This window comes from Hemitrygon akajei, unplaced genomic scaffold, assembly GCF_048418815.1.
Source record: "Hemitrygon akajei unplaced genomic scaffold, sHemAka1.3 Scf000082, whole genome shotgun sequence".
Classification (NCBI taxonomy): Eukaryota; Metazoa; Chordata; class Chondrichthyes; order Myliobatiformes; family Dasyatidae; genus Hemitrygon; species Hemitrygon akajei.
Genome location: NW_027331968.1, coordinates 1,922,268 through 1,936,499, shown reverse-complemented (window position 1 = coordinate 1,936,499; position 14,232 = coordinate 1,922,268). Strand labels below are relative to the sequence as shown.

At 43.1% G+C, this 14,232-nt stretch overlaps 1 long non-coding RNA gene across 1 annotated transcript in view; it reads left to right on the top strand.

Moving 5' to 3' along the window:
• Positions 1–14,232, top strand: part of LOC140722655 (uncharacterized) — a 54,389-nt gene that overhangs the window by 19,104 nt on the left and 21,053 nt on the right. Inside the window, exon 2 of the long non-coding RNA XR_012097707.1 lies at positions 10,471–10,621. This is a non-coding gene — a long non-coding RNA (uncharacterized lncRNA). The remainder of the gene's footprint in view (positions 1–10,470; positions 10,622–14,232) is intronic.

The window sequence follows — 14,232 nt, the reverse complement described above, 5'->3', positions numbered from 1 at the left end:
GCTCCTTAGTCTTTTTCACATTAAGCTGCAGATGATTCTGCTTGTACCATGTGACAAAGATTTCCACCATAGCTCTGTTCTCAGCCTCATCTCCCTTGCTGTTCGACATAACTGCCTTCTCTCGACATTTACCCTGAATTACAAATATCTCTCTCATCACTTATTTTGTGGATGAACTGAACTTTCATACTTTACCATTTGAAGACTCCAAGCCTTGTTTCCCCCGAGCTCAATAGTTTGGGAGTTATATTTACACACATATATACACATAACACTGTTAACTTTTGTTTAAATTACTTAAGTTACTATATTATAAGTGGATACTAATAAGGATTGTGGTTCGCATCATAAACAGTCTCCATTAGTAGTCTGTTGCTGCTGGTTTGTTTCTGAAGCGTTACAGTTCGTAACAAAATGGGGACTGCATCTGAGATATGATCAAATTTGAGGATTGATTAATTATCGATTTCATTGGGGAAATCTCTTTTGATTTATTTCTGTGTGGAAAATTTGCAGCAATGGATGTTGATCAATGTCAGGAAGCGCCAGCCTCTGAGGCATTAGGGGACGCCAAAAGGGTTGAGTTGTTGAGTATTGCTGAAAGGTTAAAACTTGCTAAAGTGAAATCGACAATGAGGAGGGCGCAGATGCAGAGTGTAACAGCTGAACATTATGTATCTGAGGGAGTGTTTAAAGTGGAGGAGTTGGAGGTGTTTCCTGAAAGTAAACCTAGTGAGCTTGAGCTCCAGTGCAAGTGAGAAAAATCAAATGCAGAGGCTGCGGATTGTCAGAGGCAGTTTGAGGCTAGAGAGGCAGAAAAACAGACAGGAAATTGTCTCATAAAGTCTAATTAAGGGGCAGGCTTAGCATGCGTATTCTGCTTTGACAGTTGATGAAGCAGCTGATTATTTATTCTGCACCAATCATCGCCACTGGGCTATAAACGTGCAGGAGCAGTGTGTGGTTCAGTGCTTTGCTCAAAGACACTCACGCTGCCTTGGCTGAGGCTCGAAATCATGACCTTCAGATCGCTAGTTCAACACTTTAACCAGCTGGCCATGCACCACACATTATGACCTAGTGAAACAGGCTGTGATCAAAGCTTATGAGTTGGTCCCAGAAGCATACAGGCAAAAGTTTAGAAATTTGAAGAAATCTGTGAACCAGACTTATATGCAATTTGCTTATGAGAAATTTGTGTGTATTTCCCGCTGGTGCACATATAAAAATGTAAATGATGATTTTAACAGCTTGAAAGAATTGGTTTTAATTGAAGAATTCAAAAAGTGCGTGCCTGATGACATAAAGACGTATTTAGATGGAAATTATGCTGCCACTATGCAGGAGTCTGCTAGATTAGCAGATCAGTTTGCTTTAACTCATAAGGTTATGTTTACCCTGAATAAGAGTTTTGAAAAGAGTAGCAGGGATAACCAGGGTAAACCAGAAATTAATGCTGGGATTTGTCACACTTGTCAAGTTTTGGCTAAACCTAATCAGGTCATCCCAGTGGCCCCACTCCAGCCTATACCTGCATTCGGTGAACCGTTTTCCAAAGTTATAGTGCTTTGTGTTGGCCCATTGCCAAAGACTAAAGCTGGCCATCAGTATCTGCTAACTATTATGTGTACTGCATCCAGATTCCCAGAGGCAATACCTCTCAGAAATATTAAAGCTAAAACTGTGTCGAAGGCGCTTACCGAGTTTTTTTTTTACTTTATTCGATTTGCCTCAAGAAATCCAGTCTGATCAAGGAAGTAATTTTACATCTGGGTTATTCCAGCAGGTAGTTTATGAACTGGGAGCAAAACAAATTACATCATCTACATACCATCCGGAATCACAAGCGGCTTTAGAAAGATTTCACTCTACCCCCAAAACAATGATTAAGACATACTGTGTTGAAAATGGAAACGACTTTTGTTCGCAGTAAGAGAGTCAGTTCAGGAATCATTGGGCTTTACTCCATTTGAACTTGTATTTGGTCGCAGAGTGAGGTGAGCTTTGACCTTGTAAAAGGAGCGGTGGATTGATGGGGATGTACATGTTAACTTGTTAGACTATGTTTTAAAGTTCAAAAATAAACTACACCAATTCTGTAGTCTAGCGAGACAAAACTTAAAAGATTTCTCAAAACAAAATGAAGTGTTGGTTTGAGAAGCAGGGTTGCGAAAGAAAATACCGGGTGGGGGATAAGGTGCTTGCCTTATGTTGACGAATCCACTTCAGGTGAAATTCAATAGACCATATGAAATAGTCTCTCAATTTAATGATGTGAATTATGTTATTACAACACACGACCGAGGTAAACTAACACAGCTAGTAGACATAAATATGATAAAGCCTTATTTTGACAATCAGGCACCATCTGTGAGTGTTGTTGTCAAAATATATGAATCTGGCAACCCTGAGAATGAAACAATTGACTCGTCTGAGACTTTTCACAAGCCAAACATTGTCCCAGTTAGGCTAATGAACTCGGTTGTTCTGGAAAACATTGATAACAGGTTGGCTCATCTGCAGCCAAAGCAACAACAACAGCTGAAGGAATTAATTCTGAAGTTTAAAGATTTATTTCCCGATGTTCCCAAGCAAACCACGGTCTCAGTACATGACGCAGATATTGGTCAAGCCAAACTGATTAAACAACACCCATATCGCATGAACGTAGAAAATATAAATTGGCTAAGCAATTGTTGTAAATGTGGAAACAGATTCAGTAGGTCTCAGAGGCACTGATTATGGGAAGATAAATGCGGTAACAAAAACAGATGCCTATCCTGTCCCTAGGGTAGATGATGGCATTGATAAGGTTGGAATAGCTAATTTCTTACAAAGATTAATCTGTTGACAGGGTATTGGTGTGTTCCATTGACGGACAGAGGTAGAGAAAGTTCTGCATTTGTGACACCATCTGGGTTGTATGAATACAATGTTTTGCCTTTTGGAAAGAAAAATGCTCCAGGAACATTCCAGAGAATGATTGATTCTGTAATTCGAGGGTTAGAACACACAGATACCTATATTGATGACTTAGTCACAGGGAGTGACACTTGGGAAGAGCATATCTCTTCAGTAGAAAAGCTGTTTGACAGGCTTTCCCAGGCCAGCCTTACAGTTAACTTGGCTAAGAGTGAATATGGCCATGCCTCTGTGACATGTCTTGGCTATGTTGTAGGTCAAAGCAAGTTGGCTCCTGTTCAGGCAAAAGTCCAGGCAATTTCTCAAGTTCCTATACTGACCTCTAAGAAGGCTCTTAGAAGGTTTCTGGGAATGGATGGATATTATCGTAAGTTCTGTAAGAACTTTGCTGCTATCGCTCTTCCTCTGACCAATCTCCTGAAGAAGGGTGAAAAGTTTGTTTGGACTGAACCTTGTCAGGAGGCATTTGATCGATTGAAAGTTATTATTTGAGATTAGGCCAATCAATGTAGTATTCTCAGCAAATTTAATTAGCAGATTGGAGCTGTGGGTGGCTACACAAGTCATGGGTGCAGAGAGAGTAAAGGAGGGGGCCAAAGAGACAACCCTGTGGGGTATGTGTCCTGAGGGTCAGAGAGACAGAGGAGATGGAGCCCACTCTTACCACCTGCCGGCGATCTGACAGGAAGTCCAGGATCCAGCTACACAAGGCAGGGTGAAGGCCGAGGTCTCTGAGCTCCTTGTCGATACTTCACGCCTTCGTATGGCTACTGCTCTGCCCATGACTGCAAGGAACTGCAGAGAACATCAGATAAACAAGCCTCCACTCCATGGACTCTCCCTACACTTCCCCTCCCTCGGAAAAGCAGGCCATGTACACAAAGAAGCTCATAACCTGGATATTCTTGCTCTAAACCCGCTCCCCCATCGGGGAAGAGATACAAAAGCCTTAAAGGTGTACCTGGTGTACCACCAGGCTGAAGGACGGTTTCCTGTCTGCAGTTATAAGCCAAATGAATGATAAAATGGACTCGGCCTCACAATGTAACTCAACGTGACCCTGCACCATATGTCTATCTGCACTGCACTTTCTCATTTGTTCAATTTGCAACTGCATCTCTATATTACTTATTGGAAATGACTCTAAAGTTGATTCATCAAAAACACCCGAATCCACATAGTGTGACACGATTTTTCTCTGTATTACAGCCTTAGATGTAGTCTGCAAAATACCTTTAAGTTGTAATTTACTAGCTATCTCAGATACCGCAGTTTTTTTCGCCTTCGCTAACAACTCCGCGCCTGGCGAAGCCAGAAACTCATCAATATTCATCGTTGCCGAATACCACTCAGAAGCCAATCAAACAAAAGAATCGAGTATTCCCCGTTTCCAAAACACCGACTCAAAATTCAACAAGCATTTAAACTCAAATGATCCAATCCGGACGCAGCCCCATATTTATGTTACGGATTCAGGCAACAATAAATATATGAGTTAGGCAAGGAGTTTTTATAACAAATAACAGGTTTATTAAATACTGAAAACAAACCCCCCAAAAGGGTAGATAGGGTGGTGAAGAAGGCTTTTGGAATGCTGGCCTTTATAAATCAGAGCATTGAGTACAGAAGTTGGGATGTAATGTTAAAATTGTACAAGGCATTGGTAAGGCCAAATTTGGAATATTGTGTACAGTTCTGGTCACCGAATTATAGGAAAGATATCAATAAATTAGAGAGGGTGCAGAGACGATTTACCAGGATGTTACCTGGGTTTCAGCACTTAAGTTACAGAGAAAGGTTGGACAAGTTAGGTCTCTATTCATTGGAGCGTAGAAGGTTGAGGGGGGATTTGATCGAGGTATTTAAAATGTTGAGAGGGATAGATAGAGTTGACGTGAATAGGCTGTTTCCATTGAGAGTAGGGGAGATTCAAACGAGAGGACATGATTTGAGAGTTAGGGGGCAAAAGTTTAAGGGAAACACGATGGGGTATTTCTTTACTCAGAGAGTGATAGCTGTGTGGAATGAGCTTCCTGTAGAAGTAGTAGAGGCCAGTTCAGTTGTGTCATTTAAGGTAAAATTGGATAGGTATATGGACAGGAAAGGAGTGGAGGGTTATGGGCTGAGTGCGGGTAGGTGGGACTAGGTGAGATTAAGAGTTCGGCACAGACTAGGAGGGCCGGAATGGCCTGTTTCTGTGCTGTGATTGTTATATGGTTATATGGTTATAAAAGGAACCAAAACACTAACGTAACTGGAAATCAACTGCTGTGCGGCAGCTTAAACAGTTCTTAAAGCAATGAAGCTTACAGTCCTTAAAGCGATGTTGCAAGAACAGTTCTTTAAAGTAGTATTGCCAAAAGTTCGAAATGCTCACAGTCCATTTAAAAGGAGAGACTTTTTAAGACGATTTAAATACTCTTTCACGTCGTTTTTCTTCAGTCCCAGAAGTCGAACTTTTCCCATGAAGTATTTTATGAAACGAAGCGGCTTAAAGGCACTGAGCTTTCCTTTACCACACTATTCTCAATGCTTTCTGGAATCCCAGGGATTAACACGAGAATAGTCAACGAAATCCTTCCGAATTAGGATCAAACAAGGTCGAACCCGTTTCACCGTCGAAAATCGATTCTCCTCAATCTTTAACTCCCAAACTCCGATCTTCACTCTCCACTGATTCTCAGCTAGCAGTATTGTAAAGAAACTGCTGGCAATGACCTTTTAAACTTCAGGCGTTAGATAAAACTTCATCTTTCAACTAAACTGCATCATAATATTAAATCACGCAGTGGCATGAAGTCAACATGGCAAATCCAGCCACGAACTGCCCCTCCTCACAGGGAGGGGTCCTCCTTTTATACCCTGTAAAAAAAACCTGTCACATGATCTCTACTGGCAGGAAAATGACGTCACTCCACCATCACAATACCATTACCTCAAGTCCAGTATAGCTTCAACCCCAGTCACGTGACAAGGGTACCACTGTCACGAGTCATGAGTACATAACATCTCTCTGAACGACTTTCATGCTTTCTTTGTTTCGTGGTTCTCTGGAGAAGAAAAAAACAGCGTTATTTATGAATACCTGCTTTGATAATAAATTTACCTTTGAACTATCCACTCCGAGCGGGACTTCCCGGTGTCCAAACATTTCAATTCCGATTCCCATTCCCGTTCCGATGAGTCATCCCATCCCTTGCCAAGATGAGGCCACCCTCAGGGTGCAGGATCAGCAACTTATATTCTGTCTGGGTGCCCCCACCCAACCTGATGGCATGAATATCGATTTCCCCTTCTGGTGAACAAATTTACCTCACACCCCTCCCTCCCACTCCCTCTCATCCTCTCTGTCGTTTTACGACCTCTCACCTGCTTATCACTTCACTCTGGGTCCACTGCTCCATCCCTTTCTCAATATATTGAAGTTTACCTGAGAGTGTCGATACTCAAAATATCCTCACACGTCAGGTGTTACATGGTTCGACCTTTATACATCCTGTTTAGTGTTTAAATATATAAAAAGTTAAAGAAGCTTGAATCTTTACATAAATTATTATCGCAACTATACAAATAGAAAATATTGTATTTTGGAAGTGACAAATGTTAACGGGAGGAGTGCAACCATTTGGGAGGTTTGGAAATGCATTTCATCTCGTTCATTGCCTCACTAAATTACTCTTTTTTCTATCAACACAAAGAGAAAAAGAGCCTCTTTCCCATCAGCTACAGTTGGTGGAGCGAGGCCAAGGAGTTAATCAGCTACTAATGATATGAAATGACGTAAAACTAGCTTGTAGCCTAGACTTTTTTTTTTCCATTTGGCTTCCAAAACAAAACTAAATTTATCCAGGTGTAGAAGAAGATTTTGGATGATTACCTTGAATATTTCATTAAAATCAGGCCGAAGATGAGCGAGCAGTGAATTTTTCTTTCATTGTTTTTGACTTTTAAACTTGGGTTTCCATGTTCATTCCTTGCTTAATATAGCTCCTTCCTGGTATCCAATGTTAACCATTGGAAAGAGCGGAAGAATGTTCACATTTGTGTACAGGTATTTCCCTGCTTCCTAGGACAACGGGTCGAGCGAGAAGGAATTTCACAAATACCTAAATTAAAAACAGTCACAGCTCCAGGATTTCACCAAAAACGATCAAGTATCCTAATGTTATTAGTGGTATTTTTCCCCACCAGCCAACACCCCCGCTTCCGTAAAATTCCCTCTATTTAATATCCGGGCTTGTTAAATTCCGTGCATGTTTATTTTGAACTTTTTACAGAGGTGTCGGAGCGGCTCTCCGGTGAGCTCTGGTAGCACTGCACCCCTGAATGTATGAGACAGTACAGTGTTAAATGCAAAATCTTGAACAGTGTCGATGATCAGAGGGATCTTAGACTCCAAGTTCATAGCTCCCTGAAGGCGACTGCACAGATTGATCGGGTGGTTAAGAAGGCAAATGGCATGGTTGTCTTAATTAGTTGAAGCACTGAGTTCAAAAGTCATGAAGTTGTGTTGCAGCTTTGTAAAACTTGTCAGCCCACATCTGAAGTGTTTCATACAGTTCTTGTCGCCCCCATTCTCGGAAGGATGTCGGGGCTTTGGAGAGGGCGCAGAAGAGGTTCACCAGGATACTCCCTGGATTAGAGGGCATGAGCTGTAACGAGAGACTGGACAAACTTGTGTTGTTTTCTCCAGAGCGGCGCAGGCTGGGGTGAGACTGGATGGACGTTTATCAGATTACGAGAGGAATAGATAGAGTGGACAGAGGGTATATTTTTTCCTGAGGGTTTGAAATGTCTGACACATTTAAGGTGAGAGGAGATATGAGGGGCGTCTGTTTATTTCCACAGAATGCTGGGAAGTTGGAGTCTATGCATGGGGTGTTAGTCCCCATCGATCACGTTTGCCCCTTCCATTTAACCATAGATCTAACGATCTCTTTGTGCATGTTCACAATCTCCAGGTGTGTGGTCACGCATCCTCCATGTTGTGTTGGGGAAATCTGATGTCGGCCACTGAGTCCCGTTAACTTCCCCGAACTCGCCTCGTTTCCTGAGGCTCCTCACATTTGTCCTGGAGCTTTATGGCTGTTGTGTCTTCTCCCGGACTGGGGTGGGTGAGAAAGGAGAACGTCCCAGGTTGTGGGGATCTTTGATTTCACTGCCTGCTTTACCGAGGGACTGGGAAGTCTAGGGGGGAGAATGGTTTCTGGGATGTGCTGATCTGGATCCAAAGGTCTTACCAGTTCCTCGCAGTCACGGGCAGAGTAGTTACCATGCAAAGCATGAAGTGTCCGGATGCGAAACTTTCTATGTTGTGTTGATAAAATTTTGGTGAGGGTCAAAGTATATCTGGCAAAGTTCTTGTTATTTTTGCTAATTCTGTCATTTTAGAATCTTCTGTACAATAGTATGTACTATTCATTCCGTACCTATGTGTTGCTGGAGGACCATCAGTGATTGTCCTTGATCCCTTCTCCCACCTGGTTCCATCTGCTCATCTTGTTCAACCTCTGTCCAGTCTCCTCACACCCCCCAACCCTGCTTCAGTGATATACATCAACCATCTGGGTCATCCGCAGTCCGCCTTGTATCCCACCTCCTCAATGTTATACATCAGCAAACTTTCTTCCAACCCTTGTCTTCATTGTGAAGTGTTCTTTTGTACCTTTGGCCTCGCTGAGTCATTTCCAGAATCGGTTATTGTCAGCTGGAATGCCGGAGGGTCATCAGGTCCCAGTTCTGTTGTGTATTGGTGTGGAGGTGCTAGTTTATGAACAGTGACGGGCTGACACACTGCAGCATTTTACTGGCAGCAAAGAGTACTGGGAGAGTTGGTGCTTGGGCTCTAATACTGTGATCGGCATTCCAGGCAAATGGAACTGTCGGTGTTTTGGCTTTGACTTTGGTTAGTGCTTCTACAGATGGGGCTGGATGGATGTCCTTCTTCGAGCAGCTGGACATTGGTTGTGGTGAAATCCTAGATTGCACAACCCAGTGTGAGATGTGGGGACAATGTGTGAGACTCTCAGGGTCAGTGAGTGGCAGATTCAGCTGTGTGATTGTGAGGTTGGGTCCTCGGATATCATAGTTTTTGATCCAGGTAAAATGGAACCAGGGATCGAGCTGTTTGGGCTTGTGAGGTGTTGAGTGAGTATTTCTGGTCTGGGATCAGATGTTTGTTTCTGGAGTTCCTTTGGAAGCAATGACTGCCAATCTGAGGAGAGGATGAGTTCCCATTCCATCCTCACAGGGAGAGGCTGTGAGTAAATGGGCTGTTCCGTGTTTACAACAGTAGAAATAGACCCTGAGTTTGGTGTTCAAACTGTGTTTGGAAATCCCCCCCCCCCTCACTGTCACACAGTGAAAATCAGGCAGCTGTGCTGGAGATCTGCACTAAAAACTGAAAATGTTTGAAGTCAACCTGATGAAATGTTATTAATTGAATTGTATTGTAATCTGTTCCTTACCTGCTGAGTGTTTCTGGTAATTCCAGTTTCTTTTTATTTCTTGGTTTATATTTCATGAAATGGACCTGTTTTAACCTGGAAATGAAAATGGCTGTGATAGTTTGTAGGCCTCCGTTAGAGTCTCTGCAAGTCTCCCCTCTCCACACCACCGATTTTGTCCAAGGGAAGGGCATTAGGACCCATACAGCTTGGCACTGGTGTTGTCGCTCAAGGACATACACGCAGCCTCTGCCTAGGCTCGAACTAGCAACCTTCAGATCACTAGACCAACACCTTAACCACATGGCCACGCGCCAGCACATGTGATAGTAGAACAGTAAAGAAAGCACAACGTTTCCCTTTAAATTATCCTGGTACCAATTTGTCTGTTATTCCTGGAAATGTGTTCAGTACAGTTGTTGCTAACAAGGTTTACATGAATAATCTCAGGAATGATCAGCGTTATGTATGAGGAGCATTTGATGGTTCTGGACCTGTGCTCGATGGACTTCAGAGGGACGGTGGGGGTGGTGGAGGGATGTATGGTTAAGTAAACCTACCGAATGCTGAAAAGCCTGGATACAGTGGACATGGAGAGGATGTTTCCATTAGACAGAGTCTGTGATCTGACAGCACAGTCAGAATAAACAGAATAAAATTCAGTTGAGATTTTTTTTTGCCAAAAGATGTCTGATCTATGGAATTTGTTGCCACAGAGGTTGGTTGAGGCTGCGATTTGGGTATATTTATGACAGAGATTAATATATTCATGACTGCTAAGTAGCTTCAGGGTTACAGGAGGAAGGCAGGAATATGGTGTTGGAATAAAAATCAGCCATGGTTGAGTGGTGTGGCAGACCAGATGGATCGAATCATCTAATTCTGTTCCTTTGTCTTATGTCTTACCATGACTGAATGATGGCTCCTTCTTATCCCATATCGTTTTGTGACATATGAGGGACAATAAAAGATTGTTCACTGAGATCATTATATTTGCCTTCAGCGTTTAAATTTCAGTGAGTTTTGTTCCTAGTAATATTAAGCAGAAATGTTTGGTTCTCCTTTGTAATGTTAATGTGCTTCATTATCTTTCATGTTAAAGTTAGACCTGCAGTGAGAGATTTATTGGAAGAAAAACCACGACTGAAGACGAGGGAATAGCAACAAGTGAACCAGCCCGAGGACTGAGAGCACCAACTAGAGAGAACCCATCTGACTCAGGGTTTCCATTGATTCAGTCAGGAGAAAGTTTGGTGAGTCTCATTTACTCAAACACTGGTCCTTTAGACATTACGTACATGCACAAAGGAAGGTAGGGAATAGTTGGGAGTGAGACAGAATGTGCGCAGAAGAACCAGTTATGCCTCTGTCAGAACCAGTTGTGAAGAAGTCCCCCCCCCCCCCAATGTTCCCTTTAAACTTTTTGCCCTTCACCCTTAACCCGTGTCCTCTGGTTTTTTTCTCCCCTAGCCTCAGTGGATAAAGCCTGCTTGCATTCACTTTATCTATACCCATCATAATTTTATATACCTCTATGAAGTCTCCCCTCATTCTTCTACACTCCAAGGAATAAAGTCCTAAACTATTCAACCTTTCTGTGTAACTCAGTTTCTCAAGTCCCGACAACATCCTCATAAACCTTCTCTGCACTCTTTTGACCTTATTAATATTCTTCCTGTAATTCGGTGACCAGAGCTGCTCACGATACTCCAAATTCGGCCTCACCAATGCCTTATAAAACCTCACCATAACATTCCAATCCTTATACTCAATACTTTGACTCATAAAGGCCAATGTACCAAAAGCTCTCTTTACTACCCTATCTACCCGTGATGCCACTTTTACGGAATTTTGTATCAGTATTCCTAGATCCCTCTGTTCTACTGCACTCCTCAGTGCCCCACCATTTACCTTATCTGTTCTACATTGGTTTTTCCTTCCAAAGTGCAACACCTCACACTTGTCTGTATTAAACTCCATTTGCCATTTTTCAGCCCATTTTTCTAGCTGGTCCAGATCCCTTTGCAAGCTTTGAAAACCTTCCTCACTGTCCACTGTACCTCCAATCTTTGTATCATCAGCAAATTTGCTGATCCAATTTACCAAATTATTATCCACATCATTGATATAGATGACAAATAACAATGGACCCAGCACTGATCCCTGTGGCACACCACTAGTCACAGGCCTCCACTCAGAGAAACAATCCTCCACTACCAATCTCTGGCTTCTCCCATTGAGCCAATGTCTAATCCAATTTACTACCTAACCTCCCATGCGGGACCTTGTCAAAGGCCTTACTGGAGTCCATGTAGACAACATCCACTGCCTTGCCTTCATCCACTTTCCTTGTAACCTCCTCAAAACACTCTAAAAGATTTGTTAAACATGACCTACCACACACAAAGCCATGTTGACTCTCTCTAATAAGACCCTGTCTATCGGAATAATTGTCGATTCTGTCACTTAGTACTCCTCCAATATTTTACCCATGACTGACATCAAACTTACCAGCCTATAATTTTGAGAATTACTTTTAGAGCCTTTTTTAAGCAATGGAACAACATGAGCTATCCTCCAATCCTCTGGCACCTCACCCGTAGATAACATTTAAATATATCTGCCCGGGCCCCTGCAATTTCAACACTAGTCTCCTTCAAGGTCTGAGGGAATACCCTGTCAGGTCCTGGATATTTATCTACTCGCCTCAAGATAGCAAGCACCTCCTCCTCTTCTATCTGTATAGGTTCCATGACCTCAATACTGGTTTGCCTTATTTCCATTGACTCCATGCCAGTTTCCTTAGTAAATACAGATGCAAAAAAACCATTTAAGATCTCCCCCATTTCTTTCGGTTCCATACATAGCCAACCACTCCGATCTTCAAGAGGACCAATTTTATCCCTTACTATCCTTTTGCTCTTAACATACCTGATGTAGCTCTTTGGATTATCCTTCACCCTGACTGCCAAAGCAACCTCATGTCTTCTTTTAGCCCTCCTGATTTCTTTCTTAAGTATTTTCTTACTCTTTTTATACTCCTCTAGTACCTTATTTGCTCCCTGTTTCTTATACATGTCATACATCTCTCTTTTTCTTTATCAGAGTTCCCTCGAGAACCAAGGTTCCTTATTCTTATTCATTTAGCCTTAAATCCTGAGACTTTGTTCCCAGGGTGTCCTCATGGGGCATCCAGAAATGATTTCAGCTGGTGACAACCCTGTTTTCCCCTGTGGGGTAACCCTCATGTGGAATCAGGCTAATGGTCGGACCTTCAACCAAGTGAGTCCAGTCTCCGCTGTTAGTCTGGCCAGTTTACTCTTCAGAGTTTCATTGGCTCTTTCCACTATACTGGCGGCCCATGGGTGGTGTACACAGTGGAATTGTTGCTTGATAGCTAGTTCGTTACATACCCCTTCGTTTACTTTCACCACAAAGTGTGGGCCATCGTCAGAGCTCAGCATCTCTGGCAGGCCGTACCTGTGAATGATTTCCCATAATAATACCTTCACAACAGTCAGCAGTATTAATGGTAGTTGGAAAAGCTTCAACACATCTACTAAACACGTCTAAGCAGTATCTATAGCAATGTACTCTAGGCAAGTCAATGAAATCAACTTGTAGACACAAAAAAGTTTCACCTGTCAAGGGAGTTGTACCCGGTGTGCAGGGTACAGGTGACCAACCATTCCCTCCTTTTCCAAGTGTGTACAGTTATGTACATAATTGACCAATGTTAGTAAAAACTGTGTAAGAACACAAACCTGTCCCACTGGGTGATCCAAAAACCTAGGTCAGGGTCTTTCTGGCATCCCATCTGGGACCACAGTTTGCGCTCCTCCTCAGAGACGTCCCCCTGAAAAGTACGCACCTCCCGCATGTCTGGCAAACCCGTTCTGCTTGAGTCATGGAGGATTGCTTGACGGGAACCCGAGCAAACTACAACTACCAAGGATTGTGCCGCACTTTTCGCTGTCTAACCTGCTAAAGCATTGCCCGTAGTGACCAGGTTAGACATGCGGACGTTGGCTGCACATTTAATAATAGCCAAAGCTCGAGGTAGCTGTAGAGCGGTGAGTAAGTTGTTTACAAAGGTGGCATTACTAATGGGGTGGCCAGAGGAAGTCAGGAATCCCCATGTTCCCAGAGAGCCCTGTAGTCATGTACCATTCCAAACGCATAACGGGTGTCCGTGTAAACGTTCCCATTTCTGTCTGTTGCTGGGATACAGGCACGAGTCAGAGCAAACAGCTCAGCCTTCTGGGCAGAGACAACTGCTTCAAAAGAGGCTTGCTCAATTACTTCACTGTTGCATAGTCAGAATATCGTTTTTCTGCTGGATCCACAAAAGAGCTTCCATCCTCGTAAAAAGTTGTCTCAGGCTTGAGGGGCTATTGCAGAATGGATGGGAGAGTCTGCCCTTCTTTCACTGTGATCCAGACAGGGGGCAGTTGGTGCGGCTGACTTCATGGCCTGAAATTGCCCAGAGATGTGATGCAACATCTTGGGTTTTGTCAATATTAAAAGAGAGTTTTACTAGATGTCCCGTCTTCACTTCCGACTCCTTCCAGTATCGGAGTTGGCCTACAGGAAATCTTGCCAGTCTCCTTTCGTGCTGGAGGCTTGTTTTGTCAGGGTGTAGGCAGGGAACCCAGGGCAAACCCTGATGCTGGTATAGGCAGCCACCAGTCCTGTCTGTCGCCAAAGGAAATCTAGAACTTCAGACAGTAATGAACTGCCCTCTCTTCCTTTAACATGTCCAATCACCGTGACTGGGAATTTCTGTCCCTCGAGGGGTGCATAATATTAGCTTTCCTCAGTTGAGCACCACGTAGGGTCATAGCACAGAGTCACATGAGAGTCA